The 17172-nt window shown below is 47.6% G+C and overlaps 1 protein-coding gene across 6 annotated transcripts in view; it reads left to right on the top strand.

Moving 5' to 3' along the window:
- KYAT1 (kynurenine aminotransferase 1) overlaps positions 1–17172 on the top strand; it is a 56454-nt gene that overhangs the window by 1306 nt on the left and 37976 nt on the right. The window contains exon 1 of one of the 6 annotated variants that reach the window (XM_027556503.1): positions 171–228. The exons of 3 other annotated variants lie outside the window; for them this stretch is intronic. The gene's annotated coding sequence lies outside the window, so the exon portion shown is untranslated. Of the gene's footprint in view, positions 1–170; positions 229–3833; positions 4133–17172 lie in introns of those variants that run through there. 2 more of the 6 variants (XM_027556500.1, XM_027556502.1) reach the window with 2 other exon arrangements.

Genomic DNA, 17172 nt, shown 5'->3' with positions numbered 1-17172 from the left:
TCCTCCGCCCCGGAAGTGACGTCACCGTCGGGCGCGAACGCGGCGCCCGGGGCGTAGCCATCTTTTTGAGGGGCGCTCTTCTCCTCGCCTTCACCCGCTCTGCTCCCGGTTGGCGCCATGTTGCTTTGGGGCGGAAGTAGCGGAGCCCGGGCTCCGCCCCCTTAAAGGGACAGGGACAGCTGTAACCTTCCGGGCGTGGGGACGAAGGGTGAAGCGGCGGAGGCGGGGGTGAGTAGCCGGTGCCGGAGCGTTGTTGCCCCGAGCTCAGGTGCCGAGGCGGGAGGGCCTGACAGCCCGTTCCGAGCTTGATTGTGCTAGACTACTCGCTGCTTTTGGTGCTGCTGGTATAGCGTAGTGGCTACGCTCGAAAGGTTGACTTCAGTCCCTAGCTGTTGCGCGCGCTTCTCGCTGATCCGCACTCGGACACTGGGATCCTCCAGGCTGGTCCTCTCTGCATCCCCATCCCCCGCCCCACCCCGACTCGCGCGATCGTACCGTACGGGTGGGGAAGAGGGAGCCCACGGAGACTGGGTGAATTCTGGGCGGAGCCGGGGCTGGAACCGGGTGCTGGACTCCAACTCGACAGCTCTAAGTATCCCAAGTCCTCGGAGATCCCAGATTGGTAATAGTAACGGCAACCGCGTTAAAAGAGAATCCGTACAATGGAATACTGTGCCACCGCTAAAAAAGAAAAATGTTCACCATGCACTAATAGGGGACCGCTTCCAGGATACCATAGATGGAAAACTGAAGGGACGAAAAGAACAGCGTTGATCGCTGCTACCGTTTGTGTGAAAGAACGTGAGTGGGGGCGTGGGTGTCTGCCGGTGTGTGTTCATTCAGTTCAGTTCAGTCGCTCAGTCGTGTCCGACTCTTTGCGACCCCATTGACTGCAGCACGCCAAGCTTCCCTGTCCATCACCAACTCCCGGAGCTTACTCCAAATCATGTCCATTGAGTCGGTGATGCCGTCCAACCATCTCGTCTTCTGCCGTCCCCTACTCCTCCCGCCTTCAATCTTTCCCAGCATCAGGGTCTTTTCCAATGAGTCAACTCTTCGCATGAGGTGGCCAAAGAATTGGAGTTTCAGCTTCAGCATCAGTCCTTCCAATGAATATTCAGGACTGATTTCCTTTAGGATGGACTGGTTGGATCTCCTTGCTGTCCAAGGGACTCTCAAGAGTCTTCTCCAGCACCACAGTTCAAAAGTATCAATTCTTCGGTGCTCAGTTTTCTTTATAGCCCAACTCTCACATCCGTACATGACTACTGGAAAAACCATAGCTTTGACTAGATGGACCTTTGCTTTTCATATGCTGTCTAGGTTGGTCATAACTTTTTTCCAAGGAGCAAGTGTCTTTTAATATTGGCTGCAGTCACCATCTGCAGTGATTTTGGAGCCCCAAAAATAAAGTCTGTCACTGTTTCTACTGTTTCCCCATCTATTTGCCATGAAGTTATGGGACCAGATGCCATGATCTGTTTTCTGAATGTTGAGTTTTAAGCCAACTTTTTCACTATCCTCTTTCCCTTTCTTCAAGAGGCTCTTTAGTTCTTTGCTTTCTGCCATAAGGGTGGTGTCATCGGCATATCTGAGGTTATTGACATTTCCCCCGTCATCTTGATTCCAGCTTGTGCTTCATCCAGTCCAATGTTTCTCATGATGTACTCTGCATATAAGTTAAATAAGCAGGGTGACAATACACAACCTTGACATATTCCTTTCCTGATTTGGAACCAGTCTGTTGTTCCACGTCCAGTTGTATGCAGGTCAGGTGGTCTGGTATTCCCATCTCTTTAAGAATTTTCCACAGTTTGTTGTGATCCACACAGTCAAAGGCTTTGGCATAGTCAATAAAGCAGAAGTAGATGCTTTTCTGAAACTCTTTTGCATCTTCAATGATCCAACGGACGTTGGCAATTTGAGTTCTGGTTCCTCTGGTGTGTGTATCAGCCGGCTAGTGAGATGCACGAGTAATTAACTGTGGTGGCCTGGGACAGAGAACCAGGTCCTGGGTGCCCGGACAAGGGGGAAGAATTAACTACGACGCGCACAGGTTGGTTAAAAATAAAATGGGATGATGAGGATATTAATAATAACTGGCTTCCATTTATATCCAGTGCTGCCCAGTGCCAGGTTGCAGCTCTCCTGCTGGGAAGTCTTGTATTTCCCCATTATTAAAGGAAAAAACAGGCTCAGAGATCAGGGACCTTCGTAATATCTTATAGCCAGGATGTGGAAAAGCTGGAATTTGAGCCCGGGAGCATTTTACACTAATACCATTCTTGCTCATCCCACTGCCTCCTGAAAAGCATCTTTTGTTGTCAGCCTTACAGCTCTCAGCTTGGGACCTGGCACCCAGCAGGCATCCAGTAGCTGTTTATTGGCTGTCTATTGACTGAGGAAGTGAAACAGACAGGCAACAACCAGCAGTGTAGAATGAAGAGAGGCACAGATTGGAGGCCAGAACCCAGACCAGAGTCCAAGGCTTGCCTTTTCTAGCCTAGAGTCTGGACCTGGCACATACCTCCCTGAGCTTCCATGTCCACTCCTGCAGAACTATGATTGCTGACACTGAATGCTCCCTCATTTCCTACTTTATGCCTTACACACAGATCAGTAAGTGAAATACATTTTACAGATTAGTAAGTGAAATACAGAGAAGTTAAGAAAGTTGCCCATTGCAGCGTTGTAAATCAAGTATACTTAAAAAAAAAAAAAAGTTGCCCAAAGAGGGTCCTCACTTCTCGACTTCTAGAAAGGTTGTTGAGCTTCTCAGTCTCTCCTCAGCCTCCTGGGACCATCAGCACTAATTCTTTGAGACACCTCAGGTCAGTTAGTTGAGCTGCCAGAGGCTGAGGAGCTGATGGAGAACAGGACAGACACAGTTCCTGTCCTTAGAGTCTGGTGAGGGCAACAGACAACCCAGCTGTTGGCATCTATGATGACTGCTGTGGTGGGTGGGCAAGCTCAGGCCTTGGGAGCACAGAGAAGGTGGCATCTGGTTCAGCCCCAGGGGAGTTACAGAAGGCTTCTCAAAGGAGGTGACATTTAACCTGACTGAAAGATGCATAAGCGACTTCCCTGGTGGTACAGTGGTTGGGAATCCACTTTCTAATGCAGAGGACACGAGTTGCATCCCTGGCCAGAGAACTAAGATCCCATATACCTAAGGGCAACTAAGCCCATGCTCCGCAACTAGAGAAAAAAAAAAAACCCATGCCTTGCATCACAGACCCAGCATAGCCAAAAAAAGAGAGAGAGAGAAAGGTGCATAAGGTATCTAGGAGGAGAAATGATGAAGCTGTGGCCTGGAGCAGAGACACATTCATACGTGAAAATACTTGACATGATCAGAGACAGTGCAGGTTAGAAATGATCTGTCTGGTTTCTGCCTGAATCGGCTTTTTCCTCCCACATAGTGCCTCCTCATGGCAGCGTGAGGGCCTCCAACATGGCATCCCGCTCTCCACGCCGCACTTGACCTTCCACATCTCTAAAGCGGAGGACTCCCTAATGTCATAATCCAGACTGGGGCAACAAAGGAATACAGGAAGGTTAGCAGTGAGATCTGGAGGAGGGCATGGCAACCCACTCCAGTATTCTTGTCTGGAGAATCACCATAGATAGAGGAGCCTGGTGGGCTACAGTCCATGGTATCGCAAAGAGTCGGACATGACTGAGCAATTAAGCACAGCAATGAGAAAGTCCTTCATACTGATGCCCATCCCCCCCATTCTTTCGGTCCCCGGGGTGGCAGCCAACTTGCTGACGTAGAAACTCTGCCCATGTGAACAAAGCTGTCAGCACAGAAATGTTCCTCCTGTCTTCCTAGCCATTCGTGCTCACCTGGGTTGTCAGGTCTCCCACATGCTGGGACATTTAGCTGGGCACACCTCTCTCCCAGCCTTCTGTAGCCAGCAAGCCAAAGTCACTCCAGCTTCAGCAAGAGATGAATCACCGTTACTCCTGCCCTAATAGACGTGGGGCCACTTCCCACTCTCAGATGGCTCTGCCCGCTCCCTGAAATATTTTCCGAACACTCATCTTACTTCCTCATTCTTGTACAGAGATACAAGCTTTGGATTCATAGCTGAGGTCCTTCTGTGCTTTCCCAGGACTTTCACTTTGGGTAAGTCATTTCCCCACTCTGACAGTTTCTCCGTCTGTACCACTGATATGACTCTCTTTAGTCTTTCTGCCAGCACTAAATATATACACATATATTGTTTTCTCCTCCATGTGTAAAACTGCCCCAAAGAGTGAGATTTCAATTTTTGGATCTGGATCCTGTGCCAGGAGGGAAAAGGAGTGGCCTTCCTACTGTGTAACTCACTCAGGCTCCCCACCCACCAGCCCCTCTGGCCTGGGAGCCTACAGTCTCCGAAACCATTTCTGTCTCTTTTGCCAATTCCAAAGCCAAGGGGCGAGCGTGCGTGCTAAGTTGCTTCAGTCATGTCCAACTCTTTGCAGCCCTATGGACTGTAGCCCACCAGGCTCCTCTGTCCATGGGATTCTCTAGGCAAAAATACTAGAGTGGGTTGCTATGCCTTCCTCCAGGGTATCTTCCCAACCCAGGAATCAATCCTGCATCTCTTATGTCTCCTACTTTGGCGGGCAGATTATTTACCACTGGCGCCACCTGGGAAACCCAAAGCTAAGGGGGAACTGTGTCTGAGTCAGTGTACTTAGAGCTCCCCAGACAGATGTAACCTCCCTTGGGGCAGAACTGTTGACTCAACAAGTTTTCATCAGACAGTTGTCTTGGAGGGACTCTGTACATCCAAGACAAACAAGAAGATAAATAATTCAGTATCTGCAAGAGATTTTATTGTCCTACTTGGTTAACTAATTTTTACGGAAAGTCTTAGAGGTTTAAATGTTAACAGTTTATTGTCATTGACAGGTTAAGTGGACCAGGAACCTGTGCTAAATGCTTTCTGAGGGTGATTGCATTAATATTTATTATTGTCCCCATTGCACAGATGAGGAAGCTGAGTCTGGTTGTGGTAGGACTAAGGTCCTATAGCTTGTTCAGAGTGGAGCCGGGACCATTTTATCCAAGTTCAAGTTCTAAATCCAAGCTTTCATCTTCTGTGGTAGTTGGTATAGCAGGCTGGTCTTGCCTGGGCATGGTACCCAGGCCTCTCCTCCAGAGGTGCCATGGTTTGTGTTTTCTCAGTAACTGGACAGGGAAGGGGAGGAGGGGGATCTTCTGACATATTTAGGCCAAGGATGGTAAACATCCTTCTAGCCACCGTGTGAAGATGTAGATCTTCCTGGTAAAGAACTGACTTAGCCCAAACACCAAGTGTGCCACTATTGAGAAACACTAAAACCTGACATCCTTACTACACACAATTGCCGTAGGTGATGTACAGCCAGGCTGTAAAGCCGAAGCCACCTTGCCTGTCCTTGCAAGCTGCCATGCAGGGTGGAAGCTGGATAAGGCATGGCTCGTGTCCCCAGGGGCTGATGGTCTCCTAGATGCAGGGGAGCTGATAGAGGCGGCAGCACCTACCTCCCAAAAGGATTTTGGGGGGGGGGACAGGTTTTGACTTTGGAAACAGGTAAACCAGGGGTTGAATCCCACCCAGCTCAGGCTGTCTCAGCTCACTGAGCTTTGTTCATTCTCCTCTTCAGCAAAACAGGGACAATGACACCTTTCTGAAGGCTGTTGTGAGGATGAGCATTTAGCACAGGAGTCAGGCACATCATAGGTGATCTGAGTTCTGGGGAGGGCCCAGACTGACCCAGGAGACTTCAGAGCTGGGGTTCAGCCCTGCTAGGGGGTCAGATTAAAAGGCCTGTCAGACAGGATATAGCTTGAGCAAAAGTGGGCAACATCTATTCCGAAGCAAAGGATTTATGTATTTGGGAGTGGAGAGAATACAGAAGCTGCAGAGTCTGGACTTAGGCCTGCTCCAGAGGCCAAGTTAGGAGGCTTTGGACTTTATCCGGTCTCCCTCCAGGCTGCATCCAGCAGGAGGTGTAGCTGACATCAGCAGCCAGAGGATTGGTCACTGAGGCCTGTCCCGAGGGGTCATCCACCCGCTGTTCACAAGTCCTGGTGACTTCTGGCCGAGAAGGTGGCCAATAGCTGCTTAGACTGATGGAGGCGTGTATTGGGGGAGGCACTGACTGCTGGGCACCAGCCCCTTGCCTGGCAGCCAGGAAGTCTGAGATCTTAGATGCCTTGGAAGCTGCCCAGAAAGGTGCTCTGAAGGTCACCTGGCGCATTTAAGCTCCCTTCTCCAGGCAGGGTTGGCCTCCCTAGAGCTGCCTGCACTGCAGCACTTCTCAGACTAAATTTTAATAATAACAATGATACATTTTTGAAACACTGACTCCTTGCCTGACACCAGACTTATGTGGTTTTCATGTGTTAACTCATTGACTTCTCACTACCACCCATGGACCAGGAGCTATCATTATTTTCATTTCAGAAATGATACTCAGAAAGGTTTAGTAATTTGCCAGAAGTCACACAGCTAGTAAATGGCTTCAGTCCAAGGTGTGATTCCAGAATTTCATTGCCTCAAAAATAAATTAATTAATTAATTAAAAACACCGCCTAAAAAAAAAAAAAAAAAAACAAAACAGTTTTTTCCCCAGGTAGTGCCATGGTAAGGAGAAGGCAATGGCACCCCACTCCAGTACTCTTGCCTGGAAAATCCCATGGACGGAGGAGCCTGGTAGGCTGCAGTCCATGGGGTTGCGAAGAGTCGGACACGACTGAGCGAGTTCACTTTCCCTTTTCACTTTCCTGCATTGGAGAAGGAAATGGCAACCCACTCCGGTGTTCTTGCCTGGAGAATCCCAGGGACGGGGGAGCCTGGTGGGCTGCCGTCTATGGGGTTGCACAGAGTCCGACACGACTGAGGTGACTTAGCACTGCCATGGTAAAGAAATCTGCCTGCCAATGCAGGAGACACAGCTTCAATCCCTGGGTCAGGAAGATCCCATGCAGTTGGAAATGGCTATCCACTTCAGTATTCTACCTGGAAAATTCCATGGACAAAGGATCCTGACGGGCTACAGTCCATGGAGTCACAAACAGTTGGACTGAGGACGCCTGCCTGCACACACACGTGTACACAGGGAAGTTTATAAGACCCTCCCCAATCAATCCCAGGGAAATAATCACTGTTAATAATTTACACACAAGACAATACAGTACATAATGCGGCAGTCCTTGCTTTCCAGTATAGTTAAATAACACCAGTCCCTCAATGAAAGTATTAGTCACTCAGTCGTGTCCAACTCTTTGCGACCCCATGGACTGTAGCCTTCTTGGCTTTCCAGGCAAGAATACTAGAGTGGGTTGCCATTTCCTTCTCCAGGGGATCTTCAGGACCTAGGGATCAAACCGAGGTCTCCCGCACTGCAGGCAGACTGTTTACCGTCTGAGCCACCAGGGAAGTCCTCAATAACACAGTTCAAATTTCATGTGCCATATTATGTTACCTATGAATAATTGCACCACACAGGAACTTTGCTACTACTTCTTCCATCCACAAATCACTGCGGAAATGACAGATGCACAACGGTGAGTGACCAATCACATCACTTCTTTCAAAGCCTGTTGTTGATTGGTCAGTTCAGTTCGGTTCAGCCCTTCAGTCGGGTACGACTCTTTACGACCCCATGGACTGCAGCACAGCCAGGCCTCCCTGTCCATCACCAGCTCCCAAAGTGTACTCAAATTCATGTCCATCGAGTCGCTGATGCCATCCAACCATCTCATCCTCTGTCGTCCCCTTCTCCTCCCGCCATCAATCTTTCCCAGCCTCAGGGTCTTTTCCAATGAGTCAGTTCTTCGCATCAGGTGGCCAAAGTACTGGAGTTTCAGCTTCAGCATCAGTCCTTGCAGTGAATATTCAGGAGTGATTTCCTTCAGGATTGGTCACCATGCGTGACCACAGCAAAGCATGTGGTTTGTGTTGCCTCCTGTCTCCTAGTGATAAACCCATGTGACATTTTACAAAAATGTGTGAGCAAAAGAATAGGAAGTAGCTACCCAAAAGAGGGACTTTGGCAACTCACATGAAAGCGCAGCACAGAAATGCGGAGTGGTAAGACTGAACATATATGTGAAGTCAGGTGGGCCTTAGAAAGCATCACTACGAACAAAGCTAGTGGAGGTGATAGAATTCCAGTTGAGCTATTTCAAATCCTGAAAGATGATGCTGTGAAAGTGCTGCACTCAATATGCCACCAAATTTGGAAAACTCAGCAGTGACCACAGGACTGGAAAGTTCAGTTTTCATTCCAATCCCAAAGAAAGGCAATGCCAAAGAATGTTCAAACTACCGCACAATTGCATTCATTCATCTCACATGCTAGTAAAGTAATGCTCAAAATTCTCCAAGCCAGGCTTCAGCAATATGTGAACCGTGAACTTCCTTATGTTCAAACTGGTTTTAGAAAAGGCAGAGGAACCAGAGAGCAAATTGCCAACATCCGCTGGATCACTGAAAAAGCAAGAGAGTTCCAGAAAAACATCTATTTCTGCTTTATTGACTATGCCAAAGCCTTTGACTGTGTGGATCACAATCAACTGTGAAAAATTCTGAAAGAGATGGGAATATCAGACCACCTGACCTGTGTCTTGAGAAACCTGTATGCAGGTCAGGAAGCAACAGTTAGAACTGGACATGGAACAACAGACTGGTTCCAAATAGGAAAAGGAGTACGTCAAGGCTGTATATTGTCACCCTGCTTATTTAACTTATATGCAGAGTACATCATGAGAAACGCTGGACTGGAAGAAACACAAGCTGGAATCAAGATTGCCGGGAGAAATGTCAATAACCTCAGATATGCAGATGACACCACCCTTATGGCAGAAAGTGAAGAAGAACTCAAAAGCCTCTTGATGAAGGTGAAAGTGGAGAGTGAAAAAGTTGGCTTAAAGCTCAACATTCAGAAAACGGAGATCATGGCATCCGGTCCCATCACTTCATGGCAAATAGATGGGGAAACAGTGGAAACAGTGTCAGACTTTATTTTTCTGGGCTCCAAAATCACTGCAGATGGTGACTGCAGCCATGAAATTAAGATGCTTACTCCTTGGAAGGAAAGTTATGACCAACCTAGATAGCATATTCAAAAGCAGAGACATTCCTTTTCTAACAAAGGTCCATCTAGTCAAGGCTATGGTTTTTCTTGTGGTCATGTATGGATGTGAGAGTTGGACTGTGAAGAAGGCTGAGCACCGAAGAATTGATGCTTTTGAACTGTGGTGTTGGAGAAGACTCTTGAGAGTCCCTTGGACTGCAAGGAGACCCAACCAGTCCATTCTGAAGGAAAGCTGAAACTCCAGTACTTGGGCCACCTCATGCAAAGAGTTGACTCACTGGAAAACACTCTGATGCTGGGAGGGATTGGGGGCAAGAGGAGAAGGGGACGACAGAGGATGAGATGGCTGGATGGCATCACTGACTCGATGGACATGAGTCTGAGTGAACTGCGGGAGTTGGTGACGGACAGGGAGGCCTGGCGTGCTGCGATTCATGGGGTCGCAAAGAGTCGGACACGACTCAGCGACTGATCTGATCTGAAGACTGAACGTGCAATCTGAATTGAAGATAAGTAGAATGATTTTTTAAATAGCTGGCAAGGACTTCTCTTGCCAGCAGTTAAGGTTCAGAGCTTCCAATGTAGGGTGCATGAGTTCAATCCCTCATCCAGGATCTAGGATCCCATAAATCGTGTGACGCATCCAAAAAAAAAAAATAGCTGGCTCTGGGAATGTTGAACCTGCAGCTATTTGCTGTTCCAGAAGCTCTAAGTATGCAGCCAGGGAAACAGTGAAGGCTCATCGTAGCGACATGCGAATGAAAGTGGTTCTGACAAAAAGGATGATGTTGTCCCAAGGAAATGACGCCAGCAAAAGCACCACATTAAAGGAACTGCCAGATACATTTCATAGCATTGAAAGTACAAAGGATAAAGTATTTTAAGTTGATCTGAACTTAGAAAGGAGTGTGATGATTCACCAGTGCATAGAGAAGATGCTGGTTCTGTATCTGAAGCTACACAACTGGAAGGCAAGCACTGTTTAAACAACTCTTGATAATTTCCCCCAGATTTATTGAAGTATAATTGACAGATAAAATTGTAATATAAAGTATACAACGTGATGATTTACTCTATGTGTACTTGGTGAAATGACTCCCACAAACAAGTTAATGATGCATCCATTACCTCATGTAGTTACCCTTTTTTTCGGGAGAGGATCTACTCTCTTAGCAGATTTCAGCTATACAACAATAAAGTATTGTCTGCTGTAGCCACCAGGCTATGCGTTAGATCCTCAGAATCATTCATCTTCTAACTGAAAGTTTGTACTCTTTAATCAATCTCTCCCTGTTTCCTCCGTTCCCAAGCCCCTGGCAACCACCACTGCACACTCTGCTTCCATGAGTTCGACCTTTTTCTTTCTTTTTTTTCAAATTCCACATATAAGTGATATTGTGCAATATTTGTCTCTTTTCTTTCTGGCTTATTTTGCTTACCATAACGTATTTCAATTTCATCCATGTTGTCACAAATAGCAGGATTTCCTTCTTTTTAAAGACTGAATAATACTCCATTGTATATACATCCATACCATATTTTCTTTATCCATTCATCCATCAACAGACACTCAGGTTGTCTCCCAATGTCGACTCATGAAGAATGTGGCAATGAACACAGGAGTGCAGATGTCTTCTTGAGATAGGACTTTCTTCCTTTGGATGTATACCCAGACGTGGGATTGCTGGGTCATCCTTGATACATTTTACAATGAAAGAAAATACTTGAATTCTCAATGTTTAAATTTAAATTACACTAGCAATTTAATAAGTACTAAATGTATTATTATTAGTTTCACTACTTTTTCACTTCTCTCTACATCTATAACAGACCATCAAGAGGTTTTTTTAAAAGAAATCTTTATTTCATGTCTATGATGCGTGTTTGAGTACTAAGTCACCTTATTCCTGTCTGACTCTTTGCGAGCCCATGGACTGCAGCCGGCCAGGCTCCTTTGTATGGGATTCTCCAGACAAGAATACTGGAGTGCGTTGCCATGCCCTCCTCCAGGAGATCTTCCCAACCCAGGGATTAAACCTGTGTCTCCAGTGGCCCCCTACATCATGAAGAGGTTTTAATGCTTTGACAACACCTTTGAAAGGTCACTGAACAATCATAATTTTTCCCATTGTTCAGTTTTCTCTGCACCATTTCAGCTTGAATGGTCATTTTTACAGTCTCACAGTATAGTGGGAAGTGAGAACTATGTGTGTGTATGCGTATGTATGCACCACCACATTTGTATCTATCTGTATAATTTAAAATGCAAGTGGAGTATGTTGTCTTCCACATGCCTCTTTTTTCTTACCATATATTTTGCATCGGGTCTTAAGTTGCGGCATGCGGGATCTTTTGTTGTGGTGCCTGGATTCTCTAGTAGCACGCAGGCTTAGTTGCATGTGGGATGTCAGTTCCTCAACCAGGAATCAAACCTACGTTCCCAGCAATGGAAGGGCACAGTCTTAACAACTGAACCACCAGGGAAGTCCCCATACATTTTTACAATTGAGGTAAAATGCACAGAACACATAGTTAACCACTTAAAGTGTACAAGTCAGTGGCATTTAGTGTATTCACAATGTTGCATGATCACCAGCTCCCTCTAGTTTCAAAATATTTCTATTACCCCAGAAACGCACCCTGTGTCTATGGAATAATCACATTCCCCTCTCTGTACCCTGGTAACTACTAATTTGCTTTCTGACACCATGGATTTGTCTATTCTGGACATATTCTGTGAAAGCAATCACACAATAGATGACCCTTTGTGTTTGACTTCTTAGGATGCTTTTGAGGTTTATCTGAGTTGTACCATGTATCAGTGTGTCCATTGTTCCTTCTTATGGCCAAACAGTATTCCATTGTGTGAATATACCCCAATTTACCATTCATCTGTTGAAGGACATTTGAATTGTTTCCACCCTTTGGCTATTATGAATAATGCTGCCATTAACATTCATGTACAAGTTTCTGTGTGGACATTTGTTTTGTTTTTCCAGTATAAAACTAGGAGTGGTGTTGCTGGGTCATGATCTAATTCTGTGTTTGGACTTCATAAAAATGTAAAACTTTTGTACATCAAAGGACACTATCAAGAATGTGATCAAAGTCATCGATTCATTTTGAGTTAAATTGTGTAGATGGAGTGAGATAGAGGTTCAACTTCATTCTTTTGCAAGGGGCTATCCAGTTGTCCTAGCCCCATTTGTAGAAGAAATTATTTTACCCCCATTGAATGGTCTTCAAACTTTGTCAAAAGTTATCTGGGCATAGACGTTTAAGTTTGTTTCTGGGCTCTCAATTCTGGTCCGTTGGTCTGTATGTCTGTCCAAAGGCAGTGCCACACTGTTTTGATTACTGTAACTTTGTAGTATGTTTTGAAATCAACATGCATTTTTCATGTAACCTGAATATCTTTTCATGTCAGAATGCTAAGGAGTGGTCTCATTCCTTTTAGTGACTGTACAGCATTCCACTGTACGGATAAATCAAAACAAATTGAATCAGCCTCCAACTGATAAGACACTGAATTGTCTTGTTTTTTTCTCACACACAATACTGCAATTATGATCAAGGTTTATGTATGTGTATGAACATCCCTGTAAGATAAACATCCAGAAGATGGAGTGTTTAAGTCAAAGATAATATCAGATCAGATCAGTCGCTCAGTCATGTCCGACTCTTTGCCACCCCATGAATCGCAGCATGCCAGGCCTCCCTGTCCGTCACCAACTCCCGGAGTTCACTCAGACTCATGTCCATCGAGTCAGTGATGCCATCCAGCCATCTCATCCTCTGTCGTCCCCTTCTCCTCTTGCCCCCAATCCCTCCCAGCATCGGAGTCTTTTCCAATGAGTCAACTCTTCGCATGAGGTGGCCAAAGTACTGGAGTTTCAGCTTTAACATCATTCCCTCCAAAGAAATCCCAGGGCTGATCTCCTTCAGAATGGACTGGTTGGGTCTCCTTGCAGTCCAAGGGACTCTCAAGAGTCTTCTCCAACACCACAGTTCAAAAGCATCAATTCTTCGGTGCTCAGCCTTCTTCACAGTCCAACTCTCACATCCATACATGACCACAAGAAAAACCATAGCCTTGACTAGACAGACCTTTGTTGGCAAAGGAATGTCTCTGCTTTTGAATATGCTATCTAGGTTGGTCATAACTTTCCTTCCAAGGAGTAAGCATCTTAATTTCATGGCTGCAGTCACCATCTGCAGTGATTTTGGAGCCCAGAAAAATAAAGTCTGACACTGTTTCCACTGTTTCCCCATCTATTTGCCATGAAGTGATGGGACCGGATGCCATGATCTTCATTTTCTGAATGCTGAGCTTTAAGCCAACTTTTTCACTCTCCACTTTCACCTTCATCAAGAGGCTTTTGAGTTCTTCTTCACTTTCTGCCATAAGGGTGGTGTCATCTGCATATCTGAGGTTATTGACATTCCTCCCGGCAATCTTGATTCCAGCTTGTGTTTCTTCCAGTCCAGCGTCCTGCTACCTGCTAGCTGTGGCCTTGGGTCTGTTACTTGGCCTCTTGATGGCACCTCTCTCATGGGATTCAAAGTGATGGGCCGTGTAAAGTGCTGGGCAGGCAGCCTGGCACAGAGAAAGTGTGCAGTAAATAAAAGGCTATGGTCATTACCCTTAAGCTCGTCATCAGGGCTGTAGAGGAGTTATCCAGGGAAGTTATCTTGCTTTCTGGAAGATGAGAGATGAGGTACATGGGGAGTTGGAGGTGGGTGTGGCTTGGGAAAGGCTGCCCCAGAGCCTTCCTGGTGTCTCTGAATGAGGCAATGGTGAGAGCTCCCAGGTGTCTGTGAATGAGCCCCTGTAGAGATACCTAGGTCAGCCCAGTCAGTGCAAGAACCCTGGTCTGGGAGGCCAGCAGTCACACCTCGGGGTGGGCCTGGACCAGCACACTCCCCACCGACGGTCTCCTCTATGAAGTGAGGCCACACTCCCCTCTGAGACACAAAGTTGTCCTCTGTCCTAATGTATCGTATGGCTTAATGTCTAGGGCCAGCTAGCCAGAAGTCTAGACGGGACTGGCTCTGCGTGTCCCCTTTTGGTGGCCTCAGGGACAACAAGCACCCATTTCCCCACAGGGCAGTGGCTTGCAGGGATTCCCAGGTGGCTCAGTAGTCAAGAATCCGCCTACCAGTGCAGGAGATGCAAGAGACCTGGGTTCCATCCCTGGGTCGGGAAGATCCCCTGCAGGAGGAAATGGCAACCCACTCCAATATTCTCACCGGGAAAATTCCATGGACAGAGGAGCCTTGCAGGCTTCAGTTCAGGGGTTGCAAAGAGCTGGACATGCAACATGCAAGCAGCATGCAACGCCTTGACACCTGGCAGTGTTGCTGGTGAGGGCAGCCCAAGTGGCCACCTGTGCCCTTCCCACCCTCGGCTCAGACGCCCAGTGGCTTTCCCTCCCCTTCAAGTTCCTGGAAACTGTCCCCATGACACCCACAGGCTCAAAGGAAAGAGACATGTGCAAGTACTCAAGGGCAAACACTCTTATTTGCACAAGTAGTCACAACCGCACACAGATTTACCCCCGTTCAAGGTCACATTAAAACTTTCAAGGACCCTATTCACTTCTACTTCATGGGCCCCTTTCTCCATTAAAAAAAATATATATATCAAAGGAGAACTCCCTGGTGGTCCAGTGGTTCAGACTTCATGCTCTCACTGCCAAGAGCCCTGGTTCAGTCCCTGGTCAGGGAACTAAGATCCCGTGAGCCACACAGCTTGGCCAAAAAAATATATATAGTTTATAACTATGTTGGTATAAAGAACAAATATCGTCCAGGCTAGATTCATTATTATATTACATTCCCTTGTGCATGCGTGCTAAGTCGCCTCAGTCGTGTCTGACTCTTTGCAACCCCATGGACTGTACCCCTCGGGGCTCCTCTGTCTGTGGGATTCTCCAGGCAAGAATACTGGAGTGGGTTGCCATGCCCTCCTCCAGGGGATCTTCCGACCCAGGGATTGAATGCATGTCTCATGTCTCCTGCATTGGCAGGCAGGCTCTTTAACACTAGCCCCACTTGTGTTCTTATTTTAAAATAAATTAAAATGAAAACATTTTCATAGGCCCTTCAAACTATCGCAGGCCCTCAGCACTAAGCCTCCTGAGATCTGATGAAGTCAGTCCCGCTGAAATGGGTCATATCATACGAATGTCATGGGTATTCATAAAGTGCCCACTCTATTATTAACATTTGCCATTTACAGTCACCTTTTATGTGCCAGGCATTCAGTGAAGGGCTTTCCATGAAGTACCTTATTTTTATTTATTTCACAGGTAGGGAAACTGACATTGAGAGAGGTAAAGTGACTTGCCCTGAGTCACACAGCCAAGGTGTGCATGACCCCAAAGCCTGTGTCCTAACCTTCTCCGCTGGTGTCTGCTTGGTGCCCAATCCCAGGTGGGCATCAAAGGTTTGGCAGGACAGACCTGCTCCACAAAGGGTGCAGTATGATACTCACTCCTGTGCCCACAGACTCACCCGGACACACACACCAGTCGCTGCCCTGGCAGTCCCCTGCAGTGGAAGCCGGATCCTGGTTTCCAGCCCCAGGTAGCATGAGTGGTTAAGCGTGGCCTCATCCCACACAGGCTCTCCCCGGCTCCACGGAGCCAGACGGCCCAGGCCACCCCCAGCCCCAAGGTACCACCTTTCCTGAGAGCTGGCAGTGAGAGTGAAGGGCCAAGACTGGCAGAGGAGAGGAAAGGGCCACACACTGGGCTCTTAAACTGTGGGCATCCCGTGATTTGAACCCTCCCCTGACCTGCCGGAGCCCCATTTGAGTGTTTGTTGTTGTTCAGTCGCTCAGTTGTGTCCCACTCTTTGCAACCCCACGGACTGCAGCACACCAGGTCCCCTGTCCTTCAGTATCTCCCGAGTCTGCTCAAATTCACGTCCATCGAGTCGGTGATGCCATCCAACCATCTTGTCCTCTGTTGCCCCCTTCTCCTCCTGCCTTCAGTCTTTCCCAGCATCAGGGTCTTTTCTAACGAGTCAGTTCTTCGCATCAGGTGGCCAAAGGATTGGAGCTTCAGCGTCAGCATCAGTCCTTCCAGAGCATATTCAGGGTTGATTTCCTTTAGGATGGACTGGTTTTTATTGTTATGTTATCGTTGTTGCAAACTTCCTTGCCTTTTTTCGTTTTGCTTTTAGATTTTATTTATTTTTGGCTGCACCAGGTCTTTGCTGCTGTATTCAGGCTTTCTCTAGCTGCAGCAACTGGGGGTTACTCACTGTGGTGTGAGGGCTTCTCACCGTGGTGGCGTCTCATTGCGGAGCACTGGCTTTAGGCACAGGCTTCAGTAGTTGTGGTACATGAGTTGTTTTACCCCGAGGCATGTGAAATCTTCCCAGATCAGGGATCGAACCCCTGTGCTCTGTATTGGCACCCAGATTCTTATCTGCTGGGCCACCCGGGAAGTTCCTTCCCTGCCTATTAAGGTTGGGGGGAGTTTGAGGGTAGCGCCTGCTTCCCAGGGCTGTTGAAAGGGTCTGATGACATCAGTATAGTCCTTACTGCAGCGCCTGGTGCTGAGTGAGCAAATCAGAACTGATCGCATTAGTGTTATTCCTACCTCTGTGATCCGGTGAGATGGTGGCAGGTGTGATGTGGGGCAGAGGAGGCGTAGCCACCTTAGGAGAAAGGCCAGAATTGATAGACATCAAGGGCTGTGGGCTACCACGTCAGAGAGAGGATCAGCCTACCAGGCACCCGCAGATTTTGAACCGAGTGGTCAGGAGGTGGTCGAGGAGGGGGGTTCCCCTGAGATTAAGTCCATCTGGGGAGTCAGCAGGGTTTCAGGCACAGGACGGGAGCAGGCACCCCTGCACTCGGCCCGTCTAAGGGGACCACCCATCCCCGTTCTCTCAGGATGGTGCTACTTTTAGCTCTGGAAGTCCGGTGTCCTGAGAAATCCCTCAATCCCTGTCAAGCGGGATGGTGGGTCCCCCAGAACAGGCACGGCTGTGCCCTCCAAGGCCAGCACTGGGCTCACACCAGGCCCTGTGCCTCCCATCCTCTGCTGAGGGGACTTGAAGCAGGCGGGCACGTTCCCC

The sequence above is a fragment of the Bos indicus x Bos taurus genome, chromosome 11, assembly GCF_003369695.1.
Source record: "Bos indicus x Bos taurus breed Angus x Brahman F1 hybrid chromosome 11, Bos_hybrid_MaternalHap_v2.0, whole genome shotgun sequence".
Taxonomy (NCBI): domain Eukaryota; kingdom Metazoa; phylum Chordata; class Mammalia; order Artiodactyla; family Bovidae; genus Bos; species Bos indicus x Bos taurus.
The sequence above is the reverse complement of the archived record's forward strand: the minus strand, read 5'-3'. Positions and strand labels throughout refer to the sequence as shown.